This window comes from Dipodomys ordii, unplaced genomic scaffold (assembly GCF_000151885.1).
Source record: "Dipodomys ordii isolate 6190 unplaced genomic scaffold, Dord_2.0 Scaffold258, whole genome shotgun sequence".
Taxonomy (NCBI): domain Eukaryota; kingdom Metazoa; phylum Chordata; class Mammalia; order Rodentia; family Heteromyidae; genus Dipodomys; species Dipodomys ordii.
Genome location: NW_012267474.1, coordinates 38,677 through 55,222, shown reverse-complemented (window position 1 = coordinate 55,222; position 16,546 = coordinate 38,677).

The following is a 16,546-nucleotide window of genomic DNA, read 5'->3' as shown; positions in this document are numbered from 1 at the left end:
GTGAAAAAAGCTGCACAGAGATCCCTGAATCCCTCCATTTGACACCCAGCATTTTACCAAATATGAATCACTGAAAGCATGTGGAGGGCTGAACTGGTAAAGGAAATCCATCAGTATTTGGTTCATGGCATAGTGCAGGTGGAAAGAACCAGTGGCTCCTCTTCTGCTTCTCTGCCTTGAGTCCTGATGACTTACAAAGTTTCTGGTGTTGGCTACCTGGAGCCAGTATGCTGGGAAAATGTTATAATTAGAAGAAAACAGGCTGTTGCACTCTGTGAGGATTGGTAACTTAGTTACAGATGTCAAATGTGCTTTTAAAGGATATATAATATGATATGGACTTTTTCACAAACTATTCAGAAGTCTTAAGGCTAAGCTTCTGGAGTTGTAGATGGGGAGGGGTTGTAGTTGGAGGAGTCCTGATTGTCTGAGGCTCTATACCCAGTTGCCTCCAGCAGAGAAGTGCTACCCCTCCCATCCTGCTCCAAGTAGCGTAGCACCCAGCCACCAGGGCTCAGAACCCACTGCCTGGCCTGAAACTCTTTCGTGATGTTCACTTCCACATCTCATCTTCCTAAGCATAAATCCATGTGTTCAGAGACTTATTCTACTCCCTTTGTGTTATAGCTTTCCTTCACTGATAAATGTTTTCCCACATTTAAACTCTCACTTTGAAAAAATCTTCTGCAACAAATTACTAGTTTCCACTGAAAATAAATACCATCCTTCTCAACCCAGTGATGGGGACACCAAACGCTCTCAGTGTAGCATCCATCTTACATCATTGGGTAGAAAGTAAGCTAGAACCTAAGTTATAAAGATGTGTTTCTTAACTTGTCATTTCTGTGACTAAGACCTCAGTAAAAACAACCGAAATAGCAGAAATTTTGTTTCAGCTCAGAGATTAGAAATTTTAGTGTATCATATGAACAGAGAGCTTATATAATGGCAGCCAAGTAACACATTGAATTGCTTACTCCCCCTTCCTTTTTACTTCATAAGAAGCCCTAGCATTTTGGAAGGGGCTGTGTACAATGGCTTAGAATTTCCTCTCTTAGTAAATTCTCTCTACAGTAACTCTCAGAGATACGTCCACAAGTATATTTCTTCATCTCGTAGCAATCCAACCAATTTGACAATGCAGATAAACCATCAAAAACCATCATCAAAAGTACTTCTATTTTCCTAAAGCTTCCGAGAGAATGGTGAGTGAAAAAGGAATATTATTGAGCAGTATATACATGGTTCTTGAAAAGTCTCCAGGTTCTAGATTCTTACAAGGTTTTCTCTAAGGCGATCTCTGGAAAGAATAAATTGTCTTTCACAGAATCCCTGATTTTTGTGTGTACATCTATCTTCATATGTATGCATTTTTCCTGGAAATTTGTATATATGCAGCAATAAATATATAAATAAATAAATGTACATATTTTATAAATATATGACCAATATAGACAAATATTTATTTATTAATATGCCTCTTCTTTATTAACAGTGTACCTAATGATATTTATGATTCTGTATTTTACATGTAGATTCTCATTTTTATTTCTTCATATATGACTATGCATTACTATGTATTACAGTTAAGAGATAGACAACACCAGAGACTAGACTAGAGATGACTATCATAGTATGGTTATGTTAGTGCTAACTGTTCCTGACATGTTTCCATAAAGGAACAAATTTTGCACTCAATCATATTTTGTAGATACTTTATTTCTCCTATTTCTTATAGTTTTATGAAGATTTACAATTATGTAATTTGTTTTTAGCAAGCATAATGCACCTGCCAAAAAGCAGCACACAATCCCAAGCAGTTATATTCATTAGCTATTCATGCTCTGAATTTCTGCTGATCCGGATGTATCAGCTATCTGTCATGCTGTGGGTCACTCAACTTGCCACAAACATGAGTTTTATTTGATCTTCCTCAGTGGCCAGAGGGGCAGTGACTTCTAGAGGTCACAAACAACATCTAGAGGTTAAGATACAAAGTGAAATTCAGGTCACAATCTATCCAACACAGAAACACATTTTTAGAGGGTTTGTAGTTCAAACATTATAATTCAGGACCTTGAGCATGCTAAGCAAGTTCTCTTAAGTGAACCACACTCCTATCACCTTTTTAGTTTTAGTTTTGCTTGTCAGATACAGACAGGACCGTATTCCTTCTATTGGTAGCCAGGACTATAGGCTATCATTCTTTTTTGTATGTTTTTTCTATTGTAAGAATACTGTACAGAGGGGTTACAGTTACATGAGCAAGGAAATGCGTACATTTCCTATCAAGTATTGTTGCCTCCTTTGTTTTTCCCTTACCATCCTTTCCCTCCTGCCTCCACAACTAGCCCCTATCGATCTTTTCAGATAGATTCTTGGTAGCAATTTTGCCAGTATAGCCTCTACTTCAATCTACTTCTTTACTTTTCAAACTTCAGTGAAATTGTTGGCCATTTTTTAGTAATTACTTTAGTCTTCTAAAATCATTATTGTTTTGATACATGAGATCATTGTTTGAATCAATATTTGCGTATGCCTAACTAATTTATGCCAAATTAAGATCTTCTTAACCAAAATAGACTTGACCAAAAGCATATTTTCTCTAATTTTGAATGAATCCTTTTTACCTGGTTAAAGTATAGACTGCTAGTCAAGAAATATGAGAGATTTTATAAATTTCCTGTGTCTGAAAGCAAATTCTTGACAGAAACAACTTCTGTTCACAGTCCTTGGCTTCCTTGGCCAATAGTGAGACAGAATGTTATGGGTAGGAACATCTAGCAGAGGCCACTCAATTTAGAGCAGTCAAGAAACCATGAGAAGACAGGAAGTGGACAGGACAATAAATAGTCCATGTCCAAGCCCATAAGTGGTGTATTTCCTCCAGCTAAGCAGCACCCCATGTTTAACAGCTTCACATAATACTATCCCATGGGTAATCCATAAAGTGATGAATCCACTCATTATGGTAGAGCCCATGTGATCAAGAAACACCCTCATGGACACCACTTGAGATGAGCTGATCTCTTAGACATTTAGCAATCAAATCAAGTTGTTATCAGGATTAACATGCCTCCTATGCTGTTCAGCTTTCCATCCCTGAAATCAAATAAAATACCTGAGATAAACAGCTTAAAAATGATTTTAGTTCTTGGTTTTAAAAATTTCCATCTATGATATCCTGGCCCTTTGAAAATTGGTCCTATGCAACTCAGAGTAACCCATTTCCAGTATTTCATTACCAAACCTCCAGGTCTTTAGAAATTTTCCTCAAAGAAAGGAGTTATTTTAAGATTGTTGATATGCCACATACAATCATTTATTTATTACACAATGTAAGTCTTATTGAAACTTGATATCATGCCATTAACTACATATGATTAATATGTGTGGATCAAATATAATTAAACTTTAATTCTCTTTTACTAGGAAACAACAAGAACAGCAACAACCCTGTTTCTAATACTGAGAATGGCTTCTCATTTGCCCTGTGAATCCAAACTAGTTGTATAACCTAAATTACTAGGTAAGCAAGTTCAGTTGGTAGGAATATAAGTTAGATATCCAGTAGGGATGAGAGTAAGGAAGTCACTAAAACCCTAAAAATAGACACACCAGATGAGTTGACTAGCTCATTCCTGGGTATATATCCAAAGGAAAAACAACCAATTTATGAAAGTAGCATTAAGAAAGAATTTATTCATGCCTATGTTTATTGTGATATTGCTCACAGTAGTGAAAGTTTGGATTCAGTAAGGTGTCCTACAAAAGATGAGAGAGAAAAGTGCTTCAAACACACACACACACACACACACACACACACACACACACACACACACCATGCATAAAGAAGCATGACATCCTATAAGCAGCAGCAAAATGCATGGAATTGAACAAATGCATGGAACAAATGCATGCAAAATGCATGGAAATGAAGATGTCCTGAGCATAGTAGGCTGTAATGTTCGATCGTGTAAATCAGCAGCATCTGGGCAGGGTTAAGCACAGCTGTCCAGCTGCCTCATCTCAGCAACTCTGCACACCAACAGAAAATATTGTAGAAACAGAAGACAATCAGCAAGTTGCTTTCCAGTGGCTTGATCATGCCAACAGTCCCTTTGTTTTCTTTTTATTTCTTTTAACTGAGACAAGACCTGTCCACTGGAGTGTTAGTTCCAGAAATTTACAGACAAATTTGGCATATGTTGTCTTTATAATCCAGAACAGAACATTTTGGAATTGCTTTTATTCACTGATTACCTTTATATTGCAACATATCAGCACTGCTGTCCTATAAAGCAATCCATAATGGTGAAATAAGAAAGTGGAACTCATTGATAAGAAAATGCCTGGAAGTTGTATAATGTATAGCTCTGCCTTGTTTCCTCCATTTTCTCTGAGGTTTTTTTTTAGTCCTGATCAATTGGTAAAAGCAAGTCTTTTCAGAGACTGTCTCCCTTCATACATGAACAATCTTTGCTACCAACCTACCCTTATTTATAAATTCAAATGTTTGTGCTTAAGGGCCTCATATTATTTTTTCTGGGTTTTAAACATCTTCACCATAGCTACTGTGTTCAGAAGCAGATTCTTCCTGAAAAGGAGGATAAACTCAGGTTATTCCAGAACCTATTGTGTTGTGCAAACTTGTACCTGTCTTCTACACTCAGTAGTCTCCTAGTTACTGAGACAATACTGTGCTCATTACCTCTGCTAAAGATATTGGGTCCAAGCTGAAAGAGTAGAACCTCAGAAAGGAAGATGATGTTGGAATCTTTGAACAGATTTTTTGGAACCATTAGCACCCAGAAATGTCTTCCATATGGGGAAGAAGCTACAATGGGCTTGGAAGCAAGAGTGAGGAGAGCTGATTGTCCATGCAAGGGAGAAATAGCTTTGTTGACTCCATTGAAGGTGCTGAGATGGAGTGACACAAGAGGACATCCAGATGTTTGGGATTGGCCTGTGCAGGTGTCAGGACCCAAAGAGTCACTACTGTGTTGGATACAAAGTTAGCTTGAGCTAAACTAATAAGAGAAAAGAAATGAGCTATCAAGTGCTATTCACTGATGAATTTGGATATCACATCCATTAAAGAAATTGTAAATCCTTGAATTCATAGTGATATTTCAATAAGGAATAGGCTATTTGTAAGCAATCAACAAGTTCTCCATGCATTCTCACAACTTACCAAGGGGAAAGAATAACTGAGCAGAGCAATCTACCAGCTATCCCCTTAGTCTAGAACTGGAAGGAAGATTGCTAGTAATGGTAATTCAAAACATGAACCTCCTAACAGACACCACAAAAAGAACACTGCAGCACTTCTGGCCTTTGCTCACATATATGCACCACTGAATATAAACCTGTGAGAAAACAAGTACAAATCTAATCTGAGAGACATTCAGCAACATGGTTAGTTTTGGTCACCGATAGTGATAAAATCACAAAATTGGAGGCCAGTCTAAAGAAACTGTTCTCTGGTGGCCTAATGAATGAGATGTGGCCTTCCTAATTTTCCCTGACTGACCTAGAAGCACATTCCTACCATTCTCTGCTTCCTTTGGAGTCTGAACTACAGGTATCAGCCATCATGCCCAATATGGTATTCATTCATCAATTTCTCTGTGTGTTTTGAAATCATTCACTTTCTACAATAATTTCTTAACAAGTTCATGATTATTGTATGTATTGTGACTAAGATTAAAAATTGAATTTACATGTCTGGGTAAGAGAATTTCCATGACTTTAAACTGAGATATTTTTGACAGCATGAAGTCATAGTGACATTTTTCTGTAGAAAGTAGCAACATTTACAGTTTTTGACCACTGCTTTTGTACTGCTAGAAGGTAAGAATGAATTTTTTTGTTTTTCAGCATATATAAGTTGCACAAAAAGGGTTTCATTGTGACTTTTTCACTCATGCATACTATGTAAATCATCAGCTTCATGCCCTTGATCTCTATTCATTATCTCACTTTTCCCTTCTTAAAAACTTTCAACAGGATTCAGTGTTCTATTTTACATATGCCAATAAAGCACTTAAATCATATTCACCTTCATTTCCTCCCCTATCTTCTCTGTCTTTCCTTCCCAGAAACCCATAGAACCTATTTTATCTTCCTTTCATTCATTTATTTAGTATACATTAAATACATGAAGGGCTTTCACCATTATATCTCACCTGGACATGTCTCATATTTCTTGCCTTTTCTTTTATCTTCTCTTTTGTTCACTTTCTTTTCCTTTCTTTCTGCTGGTCCCAGTCATGAACTCTGGGCCTGGCCTAGATCTCTAAATTTTTATGTTCAAGGCTATCTCTCTACTACTTGAGGCACCACTCTGCTTCCAGTTATTTTTTGTGATTAATTGGAGAAAGACACAATTCTGAGGATAGCTTTTAATACTACCCTCAGATTTCAGCTTCCTAAGTAGCTAGATTTACCACTAGCACCCAGCTCTCACATCATATTCTAATCAGAATGACAATTTGTTAGTCTTTCTTTTAGAGCCATCAAAGTTAATTTTTAAGAAAGGATTCACAAGCTTCTATTGTATTTCTTTCCTTCTTAATTTTTATTTAAAATCAATTTAAATTGAAGGATAGTTAGATATTTATACTTGCATAGTAGGATGTAAGATAGAAATATTCTTCCATTACTGAAAAATATCCATTAGAATTCATAGATCATTTGACAAAATTTCCAGGAGAGTTGTCAGAGATTTCTGTTTACAATGCAGTTAATAGAAAATTGAGAAACAAAAGAAAATTCCAGAGAGGAAGTTCAAACAAACTTGATCCAGAAGCTCATTTGTATACTAAGATATGATTTTTTTCCCTGCCTCTGTGATCTGTCTTCCTGTGTGCTATTTCTGTATTGGGAGAAGCATTTCCCTTGTTGCTAATCAATTTTAGTATCCTTGGCATGTACAAGCTTCTTTCCTGACATTCCAGTAAGATCTCAGTTTCTCAATATGAAGTCAAGAGAGGTAAGGCCAAGCCTTAAATAACCAAGGACATGGCTTCTCAGAAAGCCCAATCTTCTTTTCTGCACATTGTCTTTGCAAAGGGTTTAGATTCATAATTCTTAAAAGCAAAGTCTCTACAAACAATAATAGCTATTTGGTGTAAGAACCCTAATGTGTAATAGGTGTACTGTAATAAATAGGTATAATAGTACATTAGAAGAGAAAACACCATTGTCCATTCTTCCATCTGTGAACAAGGCTGTGAGTTAAATATTAGAGAAGGAAAGTGTAGTCAGAGTTCCAAGAAAGTATCATTATAAATTCTAGGGACATAATAGATAAAAATATTCTCTCCTTTCACCTTTGTACAAATCACCTAAGAAAATTAAGATTGTCTTCACTGACAGAAATGTCGAAAATGGTCAATGATACTGTACTACTTGTGTCTCCAAGTATGATTATATAGGGTATCAGAGTCTGTTCATGACATTAAACAGTCTCTTGGGGATATAGTTTTTAATTTAATTTAATTTAATTTGTGAACATACTGTACAGAGGGGTTACAATTACATGGGCAGTATAATGTGTCCATTTCTTACCAAGCATTGCAGCCTTCTTGGGGATTTCTAATTATAGGGACATGATGGAATTAATAACTAACATCTTTGATCAAAAGATGATTTGGTTAATCAGTGATATTGCTTCAGAGTTCAATTGTAACATTTTCCCATTCCTCTCACTTTAATGCTAAGAGATGAGGAGGCAGTGTGGTCCAGGATACCAACAGTCCACTTCTCTTTTTTATTTAAATTTAAATTTTATTGTCAAGGTGATGTATATAGGGGTTACAGTTAATTACATAAGTTAGGTAGTGAGTACATTCCTTGTCAAACTTGTTACCCTCTCCTCTATTTTTATCCCATTTTCCCTCCACAACAAAACACCCCAGGTTGTACAGAACATTTCCAACATATTTTCTTGTGAGTATCACTGTTGCATTCATTCCCCCTTTGTCCTTTGTCTCACCATTTTTTGTTCCCCTTCTCTTCTCTAATTCAGACAAACATCCATACAATACCCAGGGTACTAAAATCAAATCCAGTGAGCAGGGGATAAACTATATGGGGAACTAAAGACACAAAAGGAAAAAGAAATCACATAGTACATTAAAAACAACAACAAAGAGAAACCTTTTGTGTCCATGTCTTGGAGTTCATTTCACTTGCCATCATCTTTCTATTTGGTATTTGAATACTGATGTCATTGAATTTTTTCACTTTTTATTTCTGTGTGTTGTTTGAATTGTTAATGGCTGACCTCTATCTGCATAGCATGAAAGTACCAGAAATGGGTTAGGTTTCTTATATTCTGAAAGTTCATCCTACTTCTCCCAGTTTTGAGACTGTGTTCAAACTGCAGCCAGGTCACATCAAGTCATGGCCTCTCTTGGGTCTCTGTCACTCACACATGGAGTGAGGGTTCAGAGAAGAGCTCAGTGATTGAATGGTTTCATCATTGACAGGAATCAACAAATCCTGCCTGTTCTGCAGTTTGCTCCCAAATTGCCAACACTTAGCACTAGCAAAGCATCAAACATTTGCTTATAGATTTCTATAGAGTCCTTCACATTTACTGGAAAATATGAAAGGATCTCACTCCATGCCACACAGAAACTGTGAAGGTGTATGTTGACACAATGGTCATGACATCTGGTAGTTTGATGTTAAAGGGGTCATGAAGTCCCAGTGGATTCTGATACCACATTTCATATCTGAAATATTATGAGGTCCAAAAAAGAATATGAGCTCAGAAAGGGCCTAATATATCACAATGGCAGCACATCACACAAGTTATGAGGACTGGACAGGTTTGTGTTGTCACAGTGGATTAGTGGTATCATAATGGCAATGAGATGTCACAAAGAGATTGTGATATCACAATGGCTATGAAGCCACAATGCATTAACCCACGTGCCACATTTGAAATAGAATGAAATTACAGAATAGGCATTCAGAAATGTTTATGATATCACAACGAAAGTAGGATGTAATAATGCTATGATGTCATTGTAGGTGGGCATTGTCAAAATGAGCTGATGGTATCTTAACGACTATATAATGTCACATTTATGATGATGTTGCAATGGCAGGTCTGACCTCAATTTTCCTTAATTCACAATGAGGATATTGGTACACAAAGTGACTGTAATGTCACAAAGGCCATATGTTTTTTGAAAGGTTCTAAGAGATCATAATAGGTTTGGGATGTCACAATGTGATTGTGAAGTCACAATGGCAATGTAATTTCACAATGGTTTTGTGAGGTCAAAGTGGTGATGAGGTCACAATAGGTTTGTGATGTCACGAGTTTGTAATATCACAACCACATGTCCAATTTTAATTGCTGCTATTTCCCAATGGGGATGCGAGTTCACAGAAGGTGCTTAAAGTCCAAAAGGCCATGAATTTTCTTGAATGTTATGAGGTCATACTGGGTTTGTGAAAACACAATGGAACAGTAATATCACAATGACAATGTTATTTCACAATATTATGACATAATAATCTTTTGATGTCACAATTATTAGGTGATGCTATATTGTGATGGCGTCACAATTGGTTTGTGATGTCACAATGGATTGGAAATGTCACAATGTCATGCTGGATCACAATTGTCATTCATTCACAATGAGTATATTATTTCACAAGGGGACTGTGATATCTCCAAAGGTATATGTTTTCACAAACGTGATGAAGTCCTAACAGGTTTTTGATGTGTCAGTGTAGCACAATGGTCATGATATCTGCCAATATGATGCCAGAATTTTCATGATGTCACAGTGGATTTCTGATATCACATGTCATACCTGAAATATTATGAGGTCGAATACAGATTATCAGCTCACAAAGGGCCTACGATATCACAATGGCAGCACATCACAAAAGTTATGAGGACAGGATAGGTGTGATGTCACAGCAAGTTAGTGATATCACCATGCAAAGTGATGTCACAATGGTTATGAGGTCACAATGGGTTCCTGATATCAACCACATGCCACATTTGAAATAGCATGAAATCACAGACTAGGTGTTCATATTGTGTCTATGACATCCCAATAACAATGTGATGTCCTAATGGTGTGATATTGTAGTTTTATTATGTTACAATGAGCCAATTGTATCATAACAACAATGTGATGTCACACTGGTGATGCTGTCACAAAGGGTTTGTGATGTTACAATGGCATGTCTGATCTCAATGGTCATTAATTCACAAAATTGGCACACAAAGGGACTCTGATGTCACAAAGGCCATATACTTTTTCAAAAGTGCTAAGATGTCATAAAAGATTTAGAATGTCACAATATAATCACTATGTCACAATGGCAATGTGATGTCACAATGTGATGATATAATGGCATATCTGATCTCAATTGTCATTTATTCACAATGTGGATCTAGGTACACAAAGGGAATGTGATGTCACAAAAGCCATGTTTTCTCAAAGAAGCTAAGAGGTCATAATATAGTTGGGCTGTCACAATGTGACTGTGATTTCACAACAGGAATGTGATGTCACAATGGATTGATGTCACAGCTGTGATGAGGTCAGAAGGGGTTTGGGATGTCACAACAAGTTTCTATTATCACAATGGCATGTCCCATTTCCACTGATACTAGTTACCAATGAGGATACAAGCTCATAGAAGGAACTTGAATTCCTAAAGGATATGAATTTTCTGAAATGTTATGAGGTTATAATAAGTTTGTGAAAACACAATGGGATGGATATGACAATGGCAATGTGATGTCACAATATCATGACATAATGTTTTGATATCACAATGTGTTGCTTATGTCCTACTAGTGATGAGGTCACAATAGGTTTGTGATGTCACAATGGGTGGGTGAATTCAAAATTGTATGTCAGGTCTCAATTGTCATAAATTCACAATGAATATATGAGTTCACAAAGGGACTGTGATGTCTCAAAAGGTATGTGTTGGCACATATGTGATGAAGTCCTAACAGGTTTGTGATGTCACAATGTGACACAATGTTGATGCTATCTGACAGTGATATATCACAAGGGTCATGATGTCACAGTGGATTCCTGATATCATATATGTTACCTGAAATAGGTCAAAAACTGACTGTGAGCCCACAATAGGTCTAAGATATCACAATGTTAGCATGTCAAACAGTTATGAGATTAGAACAGGTTGGTGAAGTCACAGTGGGTTAGTGATATCACAATAGCAATGTGATGTCAAAAGGGATTGCAATGTCACAATGTTCATGAGGTCAAAATAGGGTTCTGATATCAACACACATGCCGCATTTGAATAGAATGAAATCAGAATAGGCATTCAAATGTGTATAGGACATCACTGTGACAATGTGATGTCATAATGCTATTATGTCATTTTTATTTTGTGATGTTACAATGAGCTGTTAATGTTACAATGACACTGTAATGTCACACTTCTGATGATGCCACAAAAGGTTTGTGATGTTAAAATGACACATCTGATCTCAATTTTCATTAGTTCACAATGGGGGGATGGGATCAAAAAGGGAATGTGATGTCACAAAGGCCAGGTATTTTTCAAATTTCCTGAGGTCCTAATAGGTGTGTTATTTCACACTGTTTTTGAGGTCACAATGGATTTGTGATGTACTAATGAGTTTGTAATATCACAGTGGCATGTCTAATTTCAGTTGTTACTAGTTCACGATTAGGATATGAGTTCAAGGTAGGAACAAGAAGTGCCAAAGACCAGGAATTTTCTAAAAGGTTATGAGTTCATAATAGGTTTGGGAAAAATCCTATTATGGGCCTTTTGTGACATCACAGTCCCTTTGTGTGCCAATATTGTAAACTAATAACACTTGAGATCAATCATGCCATTGTAACATCATAAACCCTTTGTGTATCAGCACCATTGTCATTATGACACCATTAGCTCATTGTGACTTCACCAAACTACAATGACATCATAGCATTATGAAATGACATCATCACCCATCACAACATCACAAGCCTATTGTGACCTCATCACCGGTATTGAATCACCAACTAATTGTGACATCAAAACCTTATTATGACATGATATTGTAACATCACATTGCCAATGTAATATCACTGTCCCAATGTGTTTTCACAAACTTATTATGTCCTCATAATATTTTAGAAAATTCATGGCCCTTCTGACTTCTAGCTCTTTCCTTGAACTGGTATCTTCATTGTGATCTAGTAGCAATTGAAAGTGGATATGTGATGGTGATATTATAAATTCGTCGTGACATCACTATCCAATGGAGACCTCATCACCACTGTGACAACACCAACCCTTTATGAGTCACATTGCCATTGTGACATCACAATCACATTGTGACATTCTAAACCTATTATGACCTCTTAGCACCTTTGAAATAACACATGGCCTTTGGGACATCACAGTCCCTTTGGATAACCATATCATCCTTTTTAATTAAGGACAGTTGAGTTCAGACATGCCATTGTACCATCATTATCACTTTGTGACATCATCTCCACAGAGACATCACATTGTCCTTTTGCTTGCAGTAAGCACACTGATCTCCTCCTGGAGGATCCCTACTGCCATTTGCAAATGAATTTTACTGTTTTTGCAAAGTGTTTCTTGATCCCTATACGGGTGCTGCTACCAAAACTCAAACTCCCTTCTTAGGCTATTTTTCTTCCAGGGTATCTCTGTTATCAAACACTCACTGAGCAACCATTACCAATGCAGATAACTCCTTTCCCTCAAAACCTTCTAACTTTTGAAGCTTTCTTCAAATATCTGGGGCTGACTGGTAAACAAAGGCCATATTTAGGTCTCTTCAATTCTCCAGGGCCTGAGGATCTATAGCCATATAGTTCTTAGGGGCCTCTAGGAGCCATTCCAGAAAAGCATTAGGGGACTCACTGGGGAGCTGTACAGTCTCACTCACCATAGATAAATTAGTTGGGTTCCTAGCCACTGCCTGTATCCCTGCTAACAAAGTGATGATAATTGAAAAGTGCCTCAATGCCTCGATCGCTTTTGTAGTACCAGCTTGGGCAAGTCTGAGGAAAGACTTGTTCCAAATGGACTGATTCATAAATGGGGAAACCATCTGGCACATGGACTGCCTTCAAGGCACTGTGCTGGATTCACTCCCTTTCCTCCCAGGTGAAAAGCACCTGTAAATGTTGCTGACAATGATCCCAGGTGGGCTGATGTGTGAAGAATACTGTCTCTAATAAGGAGATGAGCCCCTCTGGTTTTTCACAAAAGGACAAAATTTGCTGTTGCCAGTATACAGGTCAGTAGGGTTTTGTTATGTATTATGGTGGGAGGTAAACCAATACCATGTTGATAGTAATAACTTGTGACATCTTCAGGTTGCAGGCTGCTACTGGTAGAAGTGAACCCTGTCCAAAACCTACTGACCCAGAATTTGAATGGGACCCCAATTTGTAAACTCATTGCATATTAGATCAGGAACATAGGCATGTTCCCTGGTTTCTACTGTTAACAGGTTAAATTGGTACCACGGCTCCTACTGGCCCTACAAGTAATGGAGACTATTTCCTGGAGATACAGACCGGAAGGATAAAGACAGAGTCATCTGGATGTCACATCTTGCATCTGACATTAGAAACATAAAATCATAGTTAACATCATCCCAATAAATAAGTGGGCTAAAGACTTAAAAAGAAACTTCTCTGAAGAGGAAAGAAGGATGGCCAATAGACACATGAAGAAATTTTCAACCTCTCTAAGCCATAAAAGAAATGCAAATCAAAACAACATTGAGATACCACCTCACCCCAGTTAGAATTGCTGTAATCAAGAACTCTAATAACAACAGATGCTGGAGGGGATGTGCACAGAAGGGAAACTTACTGCATTGTTGGTGGGAGTGTAAACTTGTTCAACCACTTTGGAAAGCAGTATGGAGGTACCTCAAAAGACTCCACATAGAGCTCCCCTATGACCTAGCAATCCCACTTTTGGGCATTTACCCAAATGATCACAAACAAGACCATACTAAAGCTACCAGCACAACTATGTTTATTGCAGCATTATTTACCATAGCTAAAATATGGAACCAACCCAGATGCCCCTCAGTAGATCAATGGATCAAGAAAATGTGGTATATATACGCAATGGAATTCTATGCTTCCATCAGAAAGAATGACATCTCCCCATTTGTTAGGAAATGGGAAGACTTGGAAAAAATTATATTGAGTGACGTAAGCCAAACTCAAAGAAACATAGGTCCCATTCTTTCAAATATTTGCAATAACAAAGTATATGTCTGAGACAAACAGAAAAGGTCAGATAATTTGATGTTAGGTGAAATGAACCCCAAAATAAGTATTCAAATATTTTTTCTTTCATGCAATTTTTTCTAACATATTTATAAGATGATTTGTTTGTGGCTATGTATATCCCTCCCCCATGGTATAAGCCCTGCTTTCACGGTATTTGATGTTGGTATTATTTGTGAAGAGGAAGGAAAAAAAACAAATCATTTAAATAGGGATACAGGTGGACCCATTACAACAATGAGATGTACAAATCATTATGTTGAAAAACAAACTTTACAACTTCGGCAGGAAGGGATCGGAAGGGGAAAGAAAGGAGGAGGCAACAATGTTTGATAAGAAATGTACTTACTCATTATCTTGCCCATGTCAATGTAACCCCTATGTAAGGTATTTTCACAATAAAAAAGTTAACATCATTACTCTTATTTAAGTTCCCTGATAGTGACCAGTACTGGTCACGCTGGCCCAACATTTTTCTTCCTTACCTGGGAATCACAGGAGCAGAAGCCCTAGGAAATGAGCAGGGGCTCTCAGGTGCATGCTGTGTGCTGATTGGGACTGACTCTTGCACAGGATGTGAAATCCTATATATACACCATGGTTCAATATTCACAATATTTGGATACTCTAAGATAATATTTTCCTGTCTAATGTAATATATGACTTTATTTTTTGGTAGCTTGCCTTGGGGACATAAAACCTACTCTGACTGAGCATTCTCATGGTCTTCGCCATAGTCAAGACATCCAAACATCAAGAAACTCCTCCTGTATTCCTGCTAATGGAGAATTTGTTTTGCATTGTTCAGATTGATAGGTTATCTAAATGGATCTAAGACACAGAGAACCAGATGCTTTGGGAACCTCAGGATATAAAGGCTCCATGTGCAGAGAAGCTGTGGTTGAGGAATTTACAATGAATTTGCTTTCCTTGGATTTCCCATCACTCAGGGCATATACCTTGGTAGGATCTATGTGGACACAGAACAAAGAACTGCACAGACCACTGTCAGCCCCACTCTGACTGGCAGCAATGAGGGTTTCTCTGCTCAGCTGGGAATCTATTCCTAAAAGGCTACAACTTCTCCATATGTAATCCTCTATCTATAAAGCATTTCCTTTGAAGTTTAATTAACCAAGGAAAATTCTTAGAGTACAGTAGAGACACTAGTAAGCCAGAGTACAAGATCTGGAGAAAGAACTGAAGCTCAACTCAAGAATAGCTATGTGAGAAGTAAGGAAGAATTGGCTTTTGAGCATAGTGTAAGAGGCAAGTGGGGTGAGGAAACTGAGAAGTTCTCATTCAGAAATGCAGATCAGAATCATGGAGGTGTCCCTGTATGAGAAACAGAAGGATGTGGAAGGGGGTCTTGATGTTATTTCAGAGCGGACCCCTGATCCCTTAGTCTCCACTCCACTCCAACACCTGTTCTTAAAGAAGTTCCAAGGCTCCAGCTGCCCCCTGTAGGGCAAAAGCTACTGTGAGTTTTCCTCTTCTAGTGGTGACAGGAGGAAGTTCATGGGCCTCAAAGGAAATGGGCCTGCTGATGGCTAGAGTGACCTATGTCCAGACACTCACCCTAACTCTGGTAGATTTGATGACCAGGCAGGGGATGAACAGGAGTTCAGGATTTAGGCTTGGTTTCTGCTGATTCCTGTCTGGGATGCTCTTTATATTCTTGCTACGACATAGGAAGGAGTCTTGAGACCATGTCCATATAAGGTGTTCACTGGCATCTGAGCAGGAGAAAAAAAATGCATATGCATCTACAAACAAAACCAATGAATCACTGCATACAGTCATTTTTTCTGATTCTGATCAGAAAACAAAGCAGGCTCACACTTTTATTTCCAAGGAAATGTTCTTGTTGAATGCAAGCATCCTCAGGATGAAGCCTCAGTCCTGCTTCCTCCCCAAGGTCAGAGCAGAGAGCAGAAGAGAAGCAAGGCTGTGACTCCATGTCCAGAAGTCAATTCCTGAGGGAGGCTGATCCTGTTCAGAGAGAGCTTGTTTGGTGCCTTATTCTGCCTGCATTGCCATGAAGAACATAAATATCTTAGTCTGGACAGATAAATCATGAGATACCACCTTACCCCAGTCAGAATGTCCCACATCCACAAATCAGCCAACAACAAATGCTGGAGGGGATGTGGAGAAAGAGGAACCCTATTACACTGCTGGTGGGAATGTACACTTATACAACCACTTTGGAAAGCAGTCTGGAGGGT